The following is a 16,603-nucleotide window of genomic DNA, read 5'->3' as shown; positions in this document are numbered from 1 at the left end:
TGATTTCTTGCATTTTACCTTCCATGTTTTTGTGTCATATTGATGTTTAGTGTCAGGATACATTCAAATTTGTAGAATTTGGGTTTCAGTTTTCTTATGTTTAGTATCATTTTTTGCAGCTGTAAAACTGCTAACATTGGATGTTCTTGCTTGACACCTAGACACAAATCCAGCTCAGAGCAACACAAGAATTTTAAAGACAAGGCAAAACCTATAAAATAAAAAGCAAAAAACTTCTGTTGCTTTAACCTGCTTGCACAACAGTGCAAGTCTTTGCCTAGTGCTACTTATGTCCTACTCTAAATAAATAACTAAATGAAACTAGTTAAGAAATCTAGAAAAAGACATGACTCAAAACGATTGCACCCTTTGACACAAAAAGATGCTCTTTTTTAGAACACACAACTTCAGTTTAACCCAGTAGAAAATCAATAAGTATATGCCTCCTATTGCTGATACACCATATAATTTCACATATGGCCATCTGTTTTCATGTTTTTTCACAACTGTTTCTTTTGCAATGACTACACTCCATGAAAATAGCATGCTGAACTTCACACCATTTTAAAGCTATAATTGTAAAAACAAATTGGCAAATTCCATCTTGCTCTCCTTTAAGCTACAGAAATGAACAAATCAGGTGTTAATGCTCCAGGTGCTGCATCTGTGTCACCATGGTTGACAGGACCCAAGCAGGCATTAGGAGATAGCATTTGACTTTATGGCACTCTACATGCATTTACACAATTTTACAGGAATTTTAAAACTGACATACTGAAGAATGTTTATAAATCATTAATAAAAATGCCTCTTTAATACCATGCATTGTTCGAGAGATGTAAGGAGGCACATAGTGTAAATGCTTTTCTTTCTGACTAATGTAATTTATACAAAAAAAATCCCCACTGTGTACAAGTATAACCAAGGATAGATAAAGAGCACCATCTCAGCACATTACTCTACCTGATCCAATCACTTGGGAAATCCCTAATGTACAGCACATCCTATTTCCATGTTATACATGACACATTTGTCTAAAATTACTCAACAGATTTTGACATTGCACCATAGAGCTTTCAACTGTCATCTCCCAAGCAGGAAATCCACATAAGAGCAACAAGGATCCAAGGATTTCTTTTATCCCAGACATGATAACAAAGATGAAACATGAAGAACTGAAATTCACATTCTCACTTCCCTATATCCACTATCTATTCTGATATTTTTATTTTATGTACCTTGATTTCCTCAGAGTGGCAACTAAAATACAGGATATTTAACATGCAAAACACACATTCAAGAAATTATTATTTGGCCCAATTCTTATTTATTCTAACAGGTGGTGTTCTATTTCTTCAGTACTCATGTCAAATTCATCCTTTTATTACTGAATTACACTTCAAATCACCTTCATTTATTTACAGTATATATTTTACTTAAATATTCTAGATAAAGCTTTAGAGGAAGTAGCTATTCGTTAACATGGATGCACTGGGGAAGTCTTCCCAGTATGGCAACTATGTTAACTCCATCATGTCCAATTAGCAGTCTGGCTAGGGATCCTTGGAGTTATGGCACCAGATTGGGCTATTTAACAAAAGACAAAAAGCTTCTGTGGTAAAAAAAATCAAAACAATATGACTTTTTTGCCCATAAAAAGGCTTATCTCCTAAACAGAAAGACAACCCCACCAAAGAACACCTTTTACATGTTCTTTTCACAAAACAAAATTCCTTGGACCATGTAAACAGGCCTTAACCCAAGCTTGTAGCAATGAAAGGTGTCTACTTTATATATGGCTGTAATGAAGGATACACTACTGAAGACATCTGTCAAAGGAAAAGTTAAAACACAATCTAATTTGACTTGACTTCTCAGTTTGATATTACTGTCAGGCAATAAGTACTAAAAGCTTGTAACCGCACTACTTTATGGTACGCAAACCTTTCAATGGTTTAAAGCAGCTATCTATGTGTGTGCGTGTGCATGTGCGTGCGTGTGTGTGTGTGTGTGTATAAAAGCATCAAAAGCTGTACAGAGCATGGGGGGTGTTAATGCTATACACACATTAAGCCTAGCAGAGGCTTAACACATTTGTTTCAGTTCTTATTTTGTCAGATGCACAAACAAACAAAAAGAATTGATGCCAAAAATCAGCATTTTGCAGCTGAATTTCAGAGGTGTGATCTCTGGGTAGGGGGCGAAATTTCAGCTGCAAATGCAAAGATAGGTTTAAATTTGCTAGTAGGTTCTGGGTTACCTACTCAACCCATCTGTATACACAACAAAGGGCAAGAGAAAAGCAGCCATTTGGTGATCAATTCATCTGAATGTGGAACTACAATATGCTTGCATTAGCATCCAATCTAGAGAACCGAATTCCTAATTTAAAAGGCAAAAATATGCAGTATCTTGATCAGCTGTGCCATTCTACATCATACATGAATACAGTACTTCATTGTATTTCTGGATAGGTAGCACTGGTACAGTGAAAAAAAATATTTACAAAAAGTAAAGGAAACAGAAATGTTTGCCTATTATTTTAACATTTGGTAAAAAAAAAACTTGCCATGATTTTTATGGGACAGAGCACTTTTCTGAAATAGATATTCTTTATTTTGGACATCATTACAGACTCCAAGGAGCTGGAAGCATAAGCAATGAAAGGACTACAAGGGTCAGTGGCATTTACTCATTTTGGGGAAAAGAATTGGCTTATTCCCCATTGTTGTAATGGTCATAGTAGCACATCTACTAGATACAGAGTAAATACTTTTGTTGCTGTTATACTGACTGGGTATGAATAGCAGATGAAGAATTATAGGCCCTTTTCTATGTTACAAATTAATCATGTTACAGGTTCTATCACTGTATTGAAAAAGTTTCAAACAAAATATGTATGTGCTGCAAACACTTGAATCAAAGTGATGAGAAACAGACATCAATGAATATGTGGAGGTGCTGAACTATGTGGAAGTTTGAAAATGATTGCATTTGGAAACAATCAGAATAATCTCACTTTAGTTTGGCTATCTTAAGAAGAAACATAACATAGTTCCAAAAGTTTCTTTCCATTATACTGGTCTGCAGTAGAACATTTTTGAGAGTGTCTCAAAGCCTATTAACAGATAACTCCATATTAGAAAGAATTTTTGTCATTTGATAGTACCCTTAAGTAAAGATGACCAACATTTCCTCCTGCAGAGAACTGCATTTGCTCAGGGGTAGCTGGCTGTCTGCCTAGTGAGCTCAGCTGAAGCAGGCTACATCCCAGTAAGTGTCCTCGGACAGTCCTTGATTTCTGTCTCTGATAGTCACGTTTTTCCCCCCAAGTAGCAAAACTGCACTGAAAGCAGAGGGCATCAGAAGTCTCTCACTAGTATCTTGTATTTTGGGGAAGGAGGAGGGGGAAGGTCGATATTATGTTGAGGGCTGCATGAAATTAGCCTGAAGCCACATGATGGATGATCGTGTAAGTTAACCCATTCATCAATTCAGTATAAACAATGGTAGATTGCAATAAGCATTTATGAGAAATCTAAGACAGCTAAGATTGTTTATGTCACAGACTACTAGACAAACCTATGCAAACAATTTTTGTTTAAATCCTCTTTTCATTATGAAAGCAATATAAGCTAAATAGTAACATTTGTCACAAAAGCAAAAGATTTCCTTAGAATAAAATAAACACATGCACATGGTAAATAATAAGGGAGACAAGGAAAATGAAAGCATCTTCTGGAACATTCACTCTCTCTATGATGAAATTCATTCCACATCTTGTGCCTTCACATTATATTTTTTCCCTGCTGACACCATCCACCAATACCCCATACATAGTGATAATGACATAAATATTTTTTAGACGTTAAAAAGAGAGAAAGTTCAATATATTAATAGAAAGAGCCCAGCAGTAAGCAAAATGCACATTTCTGTATTATGCATAATTCTGTGAAAGGCCACATGGTGAAGATATTACGAAGGCAAAGCCATTAATCTGGGATTTAAAGCTATTTCTTTTAGAAAAGTCTTTCTCTGGGAAGGAGATGATTCAGTCTCATGGACAATAAATCTTGAAAGAAGAGACAGAAAGAAATCTGTTTTCCCCTTTTGCTTTATCACTAATAGCAGTAGGTGCAACAAGCCCTCTGAAAAAAACACAGCTTTGGAGGGCTTATTTTCAAAATTTCTCTGTGGAGGTCTGCAACAATAACTTTGAATCTCTGTTTATCTGCAAGTCCATCAGATAACTGGGGAAAAACAAAGAGAAAGCACACTGTCCCACACTGTTTTTCTAAGAATGGGGGATTTGAAAGGACACTTTGCTCCCTTCCTCTCCATCTTGGTCAATTGAATTTTAAATTTATGTTTCTTATTGTTTTAATGCTTTAAATTGAATTTTTATTGAATGACTTTAAGCTGCCAAGAGTTGCCTTGTTGAGATGGGTGGCATATATATATATATATATATATATATATATATATATATATATATATATATATATATATATATATATATATATATATATATATATATATATATATATATATATATATATATATATATATATATATATATATATATATATATATATATATATATATATATATATATATATATATATATATATATATATATATTAACAAACAAATGAACACTGGGATAGAATTAAAAACTAAAACAGTTTTTATTGCTGAAAAATCAAGCTTTCGTTGGCCAACTGCCAACGTCATCAGGATGGAGATGCTGGGGTGGGGAGATTCCGTTTGTACTGTTGGTGTCTGCACTCTGCTCATGGAGCATGCTCAGATCTGTTTGTTGAGGTCTGCCGTATTTCTTTGAGTTGTCGCGCATCCGTTTTTGGGATGTATTTGTCTCTGGGTATCTGTTGTTAAAAGTGAATTGTTTATAGCTCCATGTGTTGTAGCCATAACCCTGGTCATTGTCCGTGTTCTCATGCCAGGGACAGGCTGATGAGGAAGCTCAATTCCATCTATCCTGATATCCGCTTCACCGCAGAAGAAGAGACCAATGGGGCTTTGCCCTTCTTAGATGTGTTAGTTAGGCGTCAACCTGATGGCTCGTTACACACATCGGTCTACCGTAAATCCACCCATACGGACAGGATACTTCATTACGAAAGTAATCACCCCACAACCCATAAGGCCAGCTGTATCAGAACCCTCTTTAGACGTATAGATACGCATTGCAGCACGAATAAGGCAAAAAGGGAAGAAAGACGCCACCTTTATCGTGTCTGCAAAAACAACGGGTACCCGTCTAACTTCATCAGACAATACAGCAGGCCAAGTGAACCTACCCGCCATGAATGTAACAACGCCTTAACATCACGGATAACACTGCCTTATATCCACGGTGTATCCGAGGCCACAGCGCGCATACTAACCCCTCACAAAGTCGGTGTTGCCCACAGACCTGATCGGACCTTACGAGCTTGCGTCATGCGCCCTAAAGATCCACTCCCCAATGAAGAAAAAGCCTCGGTCGTATACAAGATATCATGCCAGAATTGCAATTGCAATTACATTGGGGAGACAGCAAAACGACTGAGGACTAGGGTGCATGAACACAAGCTTGCTATTAGAAGACAAGAACAACGTTCACAGGTGTGGACGCACATGGCTACACATAACCATGCCTTTAATCTAGCAGGGACTGAGGCTATTGCCAGTGACAACACTAAAGGCGGCCGCCTGTTTAAGGAAGCCTGGTTTTCAAACCATTCCTCCATCAACCGGCATATAGACCTCCCCCCTGCATACCAGGCACTAAAAAATTGGGAAGAGCAACGACGTGCGCGACATGAAGACAAACAGCGCAAGAATTCACAAATTATCTCATTGCATCAAATCCAAGGTTGCACCAGCACACAACCACTCTGCAATGTCGAACACAAGGAAGAAGAGCAACAACCATTTAAGATCCCTGGCATGAGAACACGGACAATGACCAGGGTTATGGCTACAACACATGGAGCTATAAACAATTCACTTTTAACAACAGATACCCAGAGACAAATACATCCCAAAAACGGATGCGCGACAACTCAAAGAAATACGGCAGACCTCAACAAACAGATCTGAGCATGCTCCATGAGCAGAGTGCAGACACCAACAGTACAAACGGAATCTCCCCACCCCAGCATCTCCATCCTGATGACGTTGGCAGTTGGCCAACGAAAGCTTGATTTTTCAGCAATAAAAACTGTTTTAGTTTTTAATTCTATCCCAGTGTTCATTTGTTTGTTAATTTTAACATGCCTGGGATTCGTATTTTTAATCTTATCAAGGAATACTACCCGAGAGCTGTATTGCTCACAGCCAGGAGATGGGAGAAACTCGCACGAAAGATTACTTGTGTTTATCGTAAACTAGCCTTTCTACACGACTGCCTACGTAACGATCTACCTCCGAGGTCACTCTGGAAGAAACCGCTTGTGGATTCCATGGAGTGCCGACTTGCCATTCATCGATTCCAACGCCATACTATACGTGCATTGATTAATGACCATCATAGAAAGATCCACACTATGACGATAGCAGCCCACGAATGCCAGGAACATTGCCAACAAATCCTTGCACGCCAGCATTACCAGCTTCTCACTTGCCATATTAGTGAAGATACAAAAAAGATCAAACAACTCAGGACTGAGGCCCTACATCACAAAATGCAACGCCTGCGTGCAATAAGCAAACCTAGTTCTAACAATGATTTGGTACACAATTTATCATCCAAGACGCTTTCTTACAAACAACTTGAACTGTTACAACGTGATGCAGGTTACAACCTAATGGATGCGCGCCCTGTGGACTTTGTGGCAGCCTTTGAATCAGCCATCCAACAAGTGAACATTAATGAAGTGACCAAGGACTCTATCAGGCACCGCATCACAAGCCTACTTATGACTCATAGACGCTGCCAAACATTATCAGTTACTGAAAGAGAAGCCCTAAAGCAATTACAAGAGGACACATCCATCGTCATCCTCCCAGCTGACAAAGGCAGAGCAACTGTTGTAATGGACCGACCTGACTACATCCACAAAGCCCTCACACTGCTCAATGACACTAGTGCTTACCGGACTGTCAAAAAAGACCCCATGACAACCCTCAAGAACCAAATTTCCAAGGTACTGGATAGATTAAAACGGCAAGGGAAAATTGGGGAGGAGGCTTTAAGAACTATGCGCCCCAAAGATGCGCCCACTGCCAGATTTTATGGACTCCCCAAGATCCATAAGGAAGGAGCTCCCCTAAGACCCATTGTGTCTTTTAGGGGAACTCCAACCTCAGGGCTGGCCAAATGGCTATATGGCAGATTAAGATATCTAGTAATGAACAATGACACCACTGTGAACTCCTCTAGTGAATTTTTAGAGAAAATTAGATCCGTCAGCATAGAGGAGGGGGAGATCATGATTTCCTATGATGTCACCTCCCTATTCACCTCAATTCCACAAAACTTAGCACTTGCTGTAATTGGGGACTGCTTGCAACAGCAGGGAGTGGGGCAACATCAAGATTCACTTAACAACGAAGATCTGCTTCAGCTTACGTCCCTATGCCTGAAAACGTTTTTTACATTTCAAGGCACCATTTATGAACAGGTGAAGGGCACCCCTATGGGGTCCCCCATCTCGGGTGTCATTGCAGAAGCAGTCCTGCAACAGCTAGAGACCCGCGTGATGTCCACATGTCGGCCCAAGTTTTGGGTGAGATACGTGGATGACACCTTTGTGATTGTCAAAAAGCAGGACAAGGACAGGCTGATGAGGAAGCTCAATTCCATCTATCCTGATATCCGCTTCACCGCAGAAGAAGAGACCAATGGGGCTTTGCCCTTCTTAGATGTGTTAGTTAGGCGTCAACCTGATGGCTCGTTACACACATCGGTCTACCGTAAATCCACCCATACGGACAGGATACTTCATTACGAAAGTAATCACCCCACAACCCATAAGGCCAGCTGTATCAGAACCCTCTTTAGACGTATAGATACGCATTGCAGCACGAATAAGGCAAAAAGGGAAGAAAGACGCCACCTTTATCGTGTCTGCAAAAACAACGGGTACCCGTCTAACTTCATCAGACAATACAGCAGGCCAAGTGAACCTACCCGCCATGAATGTAACAACGCCTTAACATCACGGATAACACTGCCTTATATCCACGGTGTATCCGAGGCCACAGCGCGCATACTAACCCCTCACAAAGTCGGTGTTGCCCACAGACCTGATCGGACCTTACGAGCTTGCGTCATGCGCCCTAAAGATCCACTCCCCAATGAAGAAAAAGCCTCGGTCGTATACAAGATATCATGCCAGAATTGCAATTGCAATTACATTGGGGAGACAGCAAAACGACTGAGGACTAGGGTGCATGAACACAAGCTTGCTATTAGAAGACAAGAACAACGTTCACAGGTGTGGACGCACATGGCTACACATAACCATGCCTTTAATCTAGCAGGGACTGAGGCTATTGCCAGTGACAACACTAAAGGCGGCCGCCTGTTTAAGGAAGCCTGGTTTTCAAACCATTCCTCCATCAACCGGCATATAGACCTCCCCCCTGCATACCAGGCACTAAAAAATTGGGAAGAGCAACGACGTGCGCGACATGAAGACAAACAGCGCAAGAATTCACAAATTATCTCATTGCATCAAATCCAAGGTTGCACCAGCACACAACCACTCTGCAATGTCGAACACAAGGAAGAAGAGCAACAACCATTTAAGATCCCTGGCATGAGAACACGGACAATGACCAGGGTTATGGCTACAACACATGGAGCTATAAACAATTCACTTTTAACAACAGATACCCAGAGACAAATACATCCCAAAAACGGATGCGCGACAACTCAAAGAAATACGGCAGACCTCAACAAACAGATCTGAGCATGCTCCATGAGCAGAGTGCAGACACCAACAGTACAAACGGAATCTCCCCACCCCAGCATCTCCATCCTGATGACGTTGGCAGTTGGCCAACGAAAGCTTGATTTTTCAGCAATAAAAACTGTTTTAGTTTTTAATTCTATCCCAGTGTTCATTTGTTTGTTAATTTTAACATGCCTGGGATTCGTATTTTTAATCTTATCAAGGAATATATATATATATATATATATATATATATATATATGTGTGTGTGTGTGTGTGTGTGTGTGTGTGTGTGTGTGTGTGTTTGTGTGTGTGTGTTTTCTGAGGTTTTCACGGGTGTTTGTATGTAGATCTTTGGTCATTTGGGTTTTTCCCCACGTAGAATTGAAGGTATAAGAGCAACGTTTCGACAAAATCTCATCCGTCATCCTCAGGCTGGTGGCTTCAGCTTCGTTCTTCTGGGAGAAGTGTGTGGTAGTGGCTGTTTGTTCCTCTTTTTTAAACTGCCAGAGGGGGTGTGTTCTGTGGGTGGAGGTGTGCTCTGATTGGGTGGGAGGTTAGCTGTGTTCTGATTGGGTGGGGGTGTGTTTTGAATGGGGCAGCTGGCAGCTGAGACCAGCCCATCCACTCAAAACACCCCCCCACCCAATCAGAACACAGCTAACCCCAATATATATATATTGTCACTGTTGTGACTACTGCCTGTGGATGGCCTTCGGTTAGGCTGAAACAGGAAATAAAGATTTGTCCCATGTTTGGGGCCTAGCAAGGTAATCTAAATAGTTAACAAGCATTTAAAACACACACACACACACACACACACACACACATATATATGTGTGTGTGTGTGTGTGTGTGTGTGTGTGTATGTATATGTATATGTATATGTATATGTATATGTATATGTATAAATAAAGAAAGTAAGTAAGTAAGTAAGTAAGTAAGTCACTTAGTCAGGCAGACGGCGGTTTACAGTGCTCATGCTTTCACGGAATTAACATTCAGTTGGTAAAAAAAAAGCACTGCCTGTAGATTTAAGTGTTCTTTTAGGTATAATGTAAAATATGAGTTTGATGTATTCTGCTTCTTTTCCATGAATTTGTATAATCTGGGACTGAAGTTTAACAAATAACCTGAATAATCTTTCCAAATATTTGTTATGAAACATTTGTTACCAACATTTAAAGATATTTGTCTTAGATTCAAAAACATTACAAGTCTCTGTAATGTAGTAGTACTTAGTTAGCAAGGAATTACTGCATGAATCATACAGAAATACATTTTAGAAAAACAAGACGGAACTTCAGTACTTAATTCAGCCGGTGGCAGCATATTGAAGCTAAGAGGCTCCATTTTACTTAGGATTCAGATGACTTTCTGGGAATACCAGAATTATAGATAAGATGAGAAAGTTGAGAAATATCCTTTCTTACTGTTGTCAGGAAAATTGTATGATGTCAATGATATCACCAGAGGTTGAACTCAACTCAAAGGACATTTTATCAGTTTATAATATTGTGGAACTTTTCCCAACTCAAGAGCTTTTGTTGTGTTGGGATTACCATTCTCAGAATCACCCACCAATCAGTATGGCTGACTATGCTAAATCTGGGAGTGGCAGCCTAAACATTACCCAGCTGGGGAAGACTCTATGATCCTATTTTAGCACTTTCCCCCTTCTTTAGATTGTTTTACTATGCTGTTATAAAACTAAGTTATACATTGTATTATTTAGGTACAGCAGTTTTGATACAGTGTTGACAGGAGATCAGCATTATCTGATGTTTACATAAAGATAAGAAAGAAGTTTATGTCAATAATAACTATGGTTCCTAAAATGTTAAATGTTGATAAGCATAAGGTGGTTTAAAGTTTACATCTAAAGTTGAATGTGCCATTAATAAGCAACTGAATAATACATTGTTCTATAATAAAGTTTTCTGTGTTAAGCTTAATACTGGGGTCACCATATATTGTCACACTAAATACACTTTAAAAAAAAGGAACAAAGCATATGGGTATGGTTTGGGTATACAAAATACCTGGGTAAAAATGTATATCTTTATTGTACATCTGGAATGTTCATATCGATCTGAATGAAGTGGGATGATCTTTAATGAGGATGTGCATCTTGATCTGAAAAAATAGCTACATGGAGCTGGAGGCTACATTAATTCTAGATGCTTTAAAAGCCTAAAAACTATGCTGCCCTAAATGATGTAGTTCCTTGATGCTTCCTCCAACAGTCTATAAATGGATCCCTTTTTTTTACTTACTTCTTAAATCTATTCCTCGTCCTTTGTAAAAGTACTAGGAATGTTATATGGTTAATCTTCTGAAGCACATTAGCACACTGATTTTAGCTCAAAATGACCAAAAAGAGATTGCTTCAAATTCCACAGAGTTATGCTCACTGAAAAGAAATGGGATTGTCTTTGTTTCAGCTAGGCAAAAATGGGATAGCCCTATAATTCTATTTGGGCAGTTAGTAGATATGATGCTATTAAGGCAGTGCACGGATGACTATAGTCTGAAAAAACTTAAGATAAAAGAATTTCAACTCACAAATAAAATGAGATTTCTCTATGGGAGACCTGCCAACAAACTATTATATATAAGGCATTTTAAAAATGATAAATCAACTTTGTTTTCTACAGGAAAGATGACAAAAAGATCTCCTGTGTCATTATTATTTTTAAAGATATATGTTTATAAAGAACTATGAACTTGCTGTCACTGGAAATCTGCAATGTGGTTTTTACTGTCTGATCCAATTAAGTACACATTTAGAAAGAAATGTTACCAAATAAATAATTGGACAGCTGCAACTCTGAAATGACAATGGATATTTATCGATCCCTTTTTGCAGACTGAAATGGAGAAATGTAAACTTCAAATGAATGTGATCTCTTGGGTGAGACTCTGGCTCAACATAGTAAACAATTGTTGTCTTCTGATGCACATTTTAGTACTACTGCAGGCAGGTTTTCTAACTATTAATTCAAAATTTGCTACCAGCAGATGATAAAGCAAAATTTCTAGAAAATGCCTTATTACTCCTGCCTCAATAAAAAGGTTTAATTTGGAAATATCACAAATGAGTGTAGCTTTTCTTCTTTAGGGAAAGAACAAGGAAAGGGAGGATTGTAGTACAAATTTGCACTCCAAAATGTAGTTAGCATAGCTATTGAACAACATAGAAGAGAAAGAGACCAAATTCATATTTGAAAAATTAGGAGACAAATTATTTTTGTATCACTTTTAGTTTTTTTTTAAAAGAGCTGACATATTCATCAAGGAAAAGGAAAAGGAAAAGGAAAAGGGAATAGAATAGAATAGAATAGAATAGAATAGAATAGAATAGAATAGAATAGAATAGAATAGAATAGAATAGAATAGAATAGAATAGAATAGAATAGAACAGAATAGAATAGGTTTATTGGCCAAATGTGATAGGACACACAAGGAATTTGTTTCCAGTGCATAAACTCTCAGTGTACATACAAAGAGAACAAAGTAACATAATCCTAACAATGATACAGATAAGAGATGTAGTAGAAAAGATAATAATAATAATACAGCCATACTACATGGGTAAATATTCTTAGACATAAGACAGTACTATGGGAATTAGGTATTCAGAAGAGTGATGGCACAAAGGAAAAAACCCGTGTATAACTTATTTTTTAAATTAGGACATAGTGCACAATACTGATCAACGGATTATTAAATTACTTAATTAATGTTTGAGAGATTAAGGTAATAGGTTATTAAAGTTCTTGCTGACAATTTAAATACTGAAAATACTTATTGTAAGCTAGGAAACACCTCCTTGTACATCTATTTATCATGTATTCATTTATGACATACATTTTAAATTGCTCCATGTCCAAATTGATGCCATGATTACTGAGAGCTATCAACATTTAGAACAGACTTGAAATCTATACATTTTAATAGTTTAAGTAGATAGGGGTTTTTTGTGGTACACTGAAGGTGCACTAAAATAAATAAAATAGTATACTTAGAAATCCAATGGTAATGAAAACCACTGGAGGTGCTGATCCTGCCTGGCACATCCCAAAATAAGTCTGAAGATTTTGCACTGCTTCCAAGCAGATAGGAAGGCAACAAGGGGACAGAGGATAAGGGGAAACTCTCCTGGTCAAACTGAAATTTTGTCACTGTGTTCAGCAATGGCCCAAAACTGAACTTCCTGCAAGTATATGATTCTTTGATATGCCATTTAATAATATTTTTCTGATCATATATGTTCAGGTTTACTAATAGGAGATAAGACTTTTTTTTAAAAAGCACAGGGCTAAACTTTACTTAGTGTCTGGTGAATTTCCTATATTATTTGTGAACTGACAACTTGTAGCAGGCACTATTTCTTCTCTGTAATAAAAAGCCTCCTTTAAGTTGAGCTTGACTTGATAATTTCATGTTCAAATTGTATTCTTAAGCAGCAAGCCTAATTATCTTAATCCAGGATGCTGCTTTGACTTCCCAATTTAGCTTACACTCTTCTATTTAAATAATAGCCAGTCCCAATTCCATTTAGTTTTCCAACCCAGACAAAGTCCACCAGATGCTATTACTATTGTGTCCTCCATAATGCATGTTGCTAACTCATCCGAAGGGAGGGGACTGTTCAAGTGCAGCTAACAAATGCTCCAGTATTATTTTAGAAGAGCCGACCTGATTTTTGTGGCAATTCTTCTAGGCTTCCTTTCTTCTTCAGAATTAACTCTAGGGAATAACATCATGTTGGACTTTGCAGACAGATTATGTGAAACCATAGCTCAATGTCATTCCCAATCGCCAAGCTTATAATTAAAGGTCAAATAGTCACTTCATCTGCAATCAATCAATAGAAGAAGTTCTAATATCAAGAACCAATCAATCAATGGCAAATACACTAATAAAAGCCATGAATCAAATGCCTGTATTTCATGTATTGCATGTAAGGTGCATGTATGTTACAAAAAGGGGAAAGCAAAGCAAAATGAGAATAAATAAGCCTGGTGGGATCTCAGGAGAGGTACATCATTTATCTTCACTTATTAGGGTTTATATCTCTAATCATCTAATAAAATTAAATAACAAATAAAAATGATATCATAGGCAGTAGTTAGGCAACTTCATAAAAACCCATAAGACTATTTCTATTAATGGTATCAATCAAAATGGAATTAATAGAGCAAATATACTAGTTTCCTGTGAGCTTGATGCTTTCCAGACAGTTTCAGAATTCAATTCCAGAGTTGTATGGGAACTCTGGGAACTGAAGTCCCAAAACTTTATACCGTGGTATGGTAGGCAGCAAGTTGAAGAAGGCTGAACAATGGTAAGAACTTCTGAAAAGCTTAAGTATGAAAAAGGAGAAGGGTAGAAACAGTTCTTGATTCCAGCACATTCAATCCTTTGTGTCCTGAGCTCACATAGCTATAAAGTACAAATAAAATATTGCCTCTCCCTACAAATCCACAGTGCTTGCCTCTGTATGAAGCAAGAACTTTTCCATGGATCCAAGAAGAAGAAGTGGCAGATGGCCTCTTGAGCATTTTGCATATAGGAATTCATTGGTTTTAATACAGGGAAAGAGAACTGCCTTACAAAAGCCTTCTTATGCTTCTCTTATTACCACTTCTAAAGCTTCAAAGCTGTCATTTTTCCTCCTCCTTTGCTGGTGCTGTGCTACAATCCCCAGGGCACTGAAACACGGCACCCTGCGGAGGCTTCACATGCCAGAATGTTAAAAATCAGTTTAAACTCTAAGTGAAAGAGCTTTTGTGGCAGGAAGCCCCTAAGTGCTCTTGTTTGCTTAGTGGAGGTAGAGTTTTGAAGGCAGATAAAAACCTCTTCACGGAGAACTTAAAAGAAAGTCCTGAAGTTCACAGAGGACCTTAAATATTCAGACATAGGTATTAAATGGGATCTTGCTTGCATCTCCCCAAACATGCTTAGCTAAATTATAATGGAGTATCTCATCAAAAGGAAGTCAGCATCAAAAGTCCTAATTTCACTGGGAGGAAATTTTTCGATCAGATCACAAAAGTACTTCTATTATTCAAAAAAAAATTGGCTCCACACGAAAACTTTATTATAATATCAAGCATCACCAAAAAATGGTTTTCCTGCCCAGTAACATTGTGTTTTATTTAGGACCAGATTTTTGGGAAAGAGAGAAGAAGGCAGCATGTATTTACCATGATATGAAATCTTAGAAAATACACCCCATCATTATTGGCATCCACATTTGAAAGCAAACAACTTACGTCTGCTTTCATAATTCACCCTATAGTTTGATGACTATGGTGTACAGGGAAGTCTGATCAAAAATAACTCTTTTACTTACAGAAAAATTTAGTTCAAAGTATTGTACTTCAATGACTCATAATAGTTAAATCTTTTCAGATTCATAATAAAATCCAACCTTCAAATATTGGAGCTGATTTTGTTGTTTTAATGCATTCATAATTTTAATGAATTTCTCCTAATCTTTCTATATAAAAAATAAAATATTAAATTGATGAACAGGAAAGAAAATAAAAATGCCTTAAGTCACCAATCTTATCAATGAATGGTGTTTGCAATTCCTTTCTCTGTTATTGAGCCTAAAGCTATATAGGTAGGATAGATAGATAGATAGATAGATAGATAGATAGATAGATAGATAGATAGATAGATAGATAGATAGATAGATAGATAGATAGATAGATAGATAGATAGGCAGGCAGGCAGGCAGGCAGGCAGGCAGACAGAGATTTAATTATGTCATAACTATTGTTTCCTCATGCAAATATCCATATATTGAATATGCTAGGCCAAGAATATAACTCCACCTGGACTAATGGTCTTCCCCAGAGAGGGATGACGGTAATGGGCATATATGGGTGTCAGGTAAAAGGTACCTATAAAAAAGGCAACCAGGGGTAGAACGGGCATACATGATAAGAACATGAGGTAGAATGTACTAGTATAAAGGGTGCGACCAAAGGCCTTGGAAAGAGCAAGTAAGGCGGGGTGGTTCTGAACCATCAAGATGATCTTGAAGGTGTAACCAGCAGTCTTGGAAAGGACATAAACGGGACAGGTTACAATATACGGATGTAAGAAGCAAATACGGTAGATGTAATAAATATATGTGAATTTTAAATTAAAATGTCTATTGTTCCTTTTTAATAACCATAAATTACAAGACTTAAATGGAACATATAGCACTGCCTCCCTATCAAATTGCAATTGTATCTTAACTAACCTTATCTCAAGAAGTGAATTCTGAATGACTAGGTCAATGTTCTCAGAATACTAATTTGTAATTTAATAAATGCATAGTTCTGAAATTTCTTAAGACAAATACCATTTGTTTTAATAAAACAATTCTACCAAATGATTTTATTTATATAGCAGATACTTTTAAGCTATAATATTTTTGCTATTTAATTGTTGAAATTTCTCAAATAATTTGAAACAAATCAAACTATCTATATTAGATTACAGATATAGAACATGAGAAGCAAGGAAAAAACAAATAGCTTTTCCAAAAGAAGCTATAGATTAATAGCACGGTAAAACATTTGCTGTTCTAAACTCCCAAAGGAGAAAGCCACATTGTCTTCCTCTTAGAAAACTTACATTTGCACATTGCAGAAATTATACTAATAGTGCTACACTTTTATACAAACTTTTATATC

General features: G+C 37.4%; 1 protein-coding gene across 3 annotated transcripts in view; it reads right to left on the bottom strand.

The window, feature by feature from the left end:
- SLC10A7 (solute carrier family 10 member 7) overlaps window positions 1–16,603 on the bottom strand; it is a 170,337-nt gene that overhangs the window by 6,735 nt on the left and 146,999 nt on the right. The gene's annotated exons all lie outside the window — the stretch shown is intronic.

Source organism: Vipera berus, assembly GCF_964194415.1.
Source record: "Vipera berus genome assembly, chromosome: 7".
In the NCBI taxonomy this organism is placed as follows: Eukaryota; Metazoa; Chordata; class Lepidosauria; order Squamata; family Viperidae; genus Vipera; species Vipera berus.
This window is presented reverse-complemented; position numbering and strand designations above follow the sequence as displayed.